The sequence below is a fragment of the Arachis ipaensis genome, chromosome B08 (assembly GCF_000816755.2).
Source record: "Arachis ipaensis cultivar K30076 chromosome B08, Araip1.1, whole genome shotgun sequence".
Classification (NCBI taxonomy): domain Eukaryota; kingdom Viridiplantae; phylum Streptophyta; class Magnoliopsida; order Fabales; family Fabaceae; genus Arachis; species Arachis ipaensis.
Genome location: NC_029792.2, coordinates 7347218 through 7351180, shown reverse-complemented (window position 1 = coordinate 7351180; position 3963 = coordinate 7347218).

Below are 3963 nucleotides of genomic sequence, written 5' to 3'. Positions count from 1 at the left end.
TCATTTTTATCTTAATATTAAAATTAATTGATAAAAATAACAAATATACACATATAAATATACCAAAGAATAGTATAAATGTAATTTCTTTAAATAAAATGGTTGGTGTAAATTTATATTAGTTCGGAAAATATTCAAATTTGTATTTTAATTTTATTTATTTGTATGTAAGTCGAAATAATCATATTATAGGGATCATGAATAGCGGTTATATATATAGGTTCCCTCGGTTAAAATGTCCTAGAATTTCAACTTATTCAACGTGACAAATATGTAATTAATCTTTTGTTGACTTGTAAATATTTTGACGGGTAAAAGTGTAAAACAATGTAGTCAAAGTTTTACATTTAAAAAAATAAAATCAAAATTATATCTAGATATATAATAGAAGTTTGGGGCAATTTACGTAAATAAAATGATTGAAGAAAATGTTTACGCAAATACAACATTGACAATTTTCAGACGCAAATGCAATAAACGCAACTATATATAATTCGCTACACCCTGTAGTGGAAATCAATTGCACGTAATCCGCTACAGGGTACCGCGGATTACGTTGAGGAATGATTTAGTCATAAACCGCTACATATGCTCAAATGGTGCTACACTCATAATCCGCTACACCCTGTAGCGGATTATGAACAATGTGGATTGATCGGAAGATGCCTATATATACCCAACAAGTTGTGTAGAGTGTCATTCTCATTCATTCATCACTTGAGGAATGGAGAGTGAAGAGAGCTTTTTGGTGTTAGTGCATCATTCTGGAAAAATAAAAAAGAGTAAGAGGCACGGTGTGAAGTTTACAGACAGAGAACCGCTGAGTGTTTTTGTCAGGTCGTCTGATACACTGTTGGATCTGAAGAGCAGTATACTGCAGAAGTTGGCCGTGGGTGGCAAAAAGTGGGTGAAGAAACTGTTCTACAAGATACCTATTGCGGTTGTGTCAACCGGCGTGCAATATGAAACGTTCGTGTTACGAACAGATGAAGATATGCGGGTGTTGTTTCATTATCGTCGAAGTTTTCCGGAAGTGAGAATACATGAGTTGTTTGCGAAGCTGGAACATGGGATCGATAGTTCTGGTGTATCCGCTCCAAACCCCCAGTCCACCACGATGGGTGGTGCCTCCACCTCGATGCCTGTCGTTGCACCTGAGTGTTTGTTGGAGTATCGGCCAGCCGGTCCAGTTGGGGCATTCACCTCAACTCATCCATCTGCAGATGTAGAACATGAGGGGGAACCGGATCGGGTGGAAAATGCTATGCAAGAGGATGACTCCGATGAAGAGTCTGTTGGCATTGGAGGGGACAGCGATGATGAAATTCCGACAAATCCAGGAACATGTCAACCACCGTCAAGTGCCGGCACACATGAGCAACCTGCACATTATTCTACCCTGGATCTGGGAGCCATCAGCCAACCGACAGATCCAGCACCAACCTTTGGGGGTCGAGGCTTGCACGAGGAAAATTCTGTAGCTGAATTTCAAGTTGGCCAATCTTTCCATAGTAAGGAGGAAGCTGTGCTTACTGTAAAGGATTACAGCATTCGGCGCGGTGTTGAGTATAGAGTGATGGAGTCACATCATCTTAAGTACCATGGGAGATGCAAGGAGTTTGGGAAGGGTTGCACATGGATGATTCGCATCAGCCTTCGAGCACGGAAGGGAACCTAGGAGGTTCGGCGGTACAACGGACCACACACATGCTTGCCTACATCGATATCCAGCGACCACCGACAACTAGATTATCACGTGATCTGTGCCAAGATCTTTTCTCTGGTTCGCGCCAATGCGGCGGTATCGATAAAGGTGTTGCAAGAAGCTACCGAAGGAACGTACGGGTTCAAGCCAAGTTACAGGAAGACGTGGTTGGCAAAACAGAAGGCGATAGCACAGATATACGGGGATTGGGAAGAGTCCTACGCCGAGCTACCTCGTTGGATCCTTGGTATGCAGTCCACCATGGAAGGGACGGTTACGTTGTTGAAGACATCTCTGGTTCGCGTCGGTGATGACGTGGATGACTCAACCGTGTACTTTCATCGTCTTTTCTGGACGTTTCCTCCTTGTGTTGAAGCTTTCCGACATTGCAAGCCCTTGGTAAGCATAGACAGTACTCATATGTATGGCAAGTATGGAAGGACTTTGCTCCTGGCCATCGCTCAAGATGGGAACTCCAACATCTTGCTTATTGCTTTCAGTCTCGTGGAGGGGGAAAGTGTCGAGTCTTGGTCTTTCTTCCTGACCAACCTGAGGCAACATGTGACTCCGCAACAGGGGATACTGGTCATTTCAGATAGGCACAATGGCATCAAGGCTGCACTGGAGAACCCGAACAGTGGGTGGTTACCCCCGCATGCGTACCGAGCATTTTGTATTCGGCATGTTGCAACTAACTTCGCACTCAGTTTCAAGGGCACAGATGCAAAGCGTTTGCTTGTGAACGCTGCTTATGCAAAGACTGAGGCAGAGTTTGACTATTGGTTTGATATAATGCGGACTGAGAATCCGGCAATGTGTGATTGGGCGAACAGAATAGAATACGATAAGTGGACTCAGCACCAGGATGGTGGCAGACGGTTTGGTCACATGACGACCAATATATCTGAGTGTGTTAATTCTGTTCTGAAGGGTACACGGAATCTTCCGGTTACCGCCCTAGTCAAGTCCACATATGGTCGGCTAGCGGAGTTGTTCGTGGTTCGTGGTCAGACGACAGAGGCTCAATTGGCCAGTGGTGCCAAGTTCTGCCAGTCTTTTATGAAGGCGATGGAGCGCAACTTGAAAGACTCCAGATGTTTCACTGTCACCCTGTTCGATAGACAGCAGTCTGAGTACACCGTTGCCGAGACGACGCCCACCGGGAGATTTTCACTTGGGACGTACCGAGTTTCCCTCCAGCACCGTACATGCGACTGTGGATACTTTCAAGCTCTCCATTACCCATGTTGCCATGCGATTGCATGTTGTGCCCAGTCATGGCTTGACTGGTCTATCTATGTCGACGAGGTCTACACCATGCAGAAGGTGTTAAGGGTGTACCAGATGGGTTTCGTGCCGCCAATACCGGAGGGACTTTGGCCATCTTATGACGGTCCGACCGTTATTCCGGACCCCAGCTTGAGGCGTTGCCGTGATGGCCGACCGAGGTCTACCAGAATCCGGAACAACATGGATGAGGCCGACCCTAACCGACCGAAGCGGTGCGGGCTCTGCAGATAGCCTGGGCACACGCGTAGGTCTTGCCCCCAGAGAGGCTCCACCGTTGCCGGTAGTTCGTAGGACTTATAGTCTGTGTGCTTCTAGTTTTTTGAATTTTATATTCTCCTGTAGCAATTTACGCTTTCGGATGTTAGTGTTAGTTCCTTTCGTGTGTTTGTGTTAGTCTTGGATCTGACCTATTTGTATGACTTATGATTTATGCCTAATGTAGAAATTTAATCCGTGTTACTGTTAATGCCTCGTGCCTATTATATTTCTATGGCTTATTATTTATGAACACTTATAACTTCGTACATTTTGCATCACGAGTTGTTACTGTAAGACTGGTATATATAGGGTGTAGCGGTTTATGACTAAATCAGCCCTCAACGTAATCCGCGGTACCCTATAGCGAATTACGTGCAATTGATTTTCGCTACAGGGTGTAGCGGATTATATATAGTTGCGTTTATTGCATTTGCGTCTGAAAATTGTCAATGTTGTATTTGCGTAAACGTTTTCTTCAATCATTTTATTTGCGTAAATTGTCCGAAGTTTGGTGACACTTTTTTAAGTATATGCTATGGTGATTATTATTATTATAAATTTATAATGATTACGACTTTATAATTTGATAACATTTAAAAGGTATTATTAAAATTAAAATAATATTTTTTAAATATATAAAAAAAATTAATTTAAAACTCAAAACATAAAAATTAAAAATATAAAAAATTATTTTTAATTTTAACAATAAA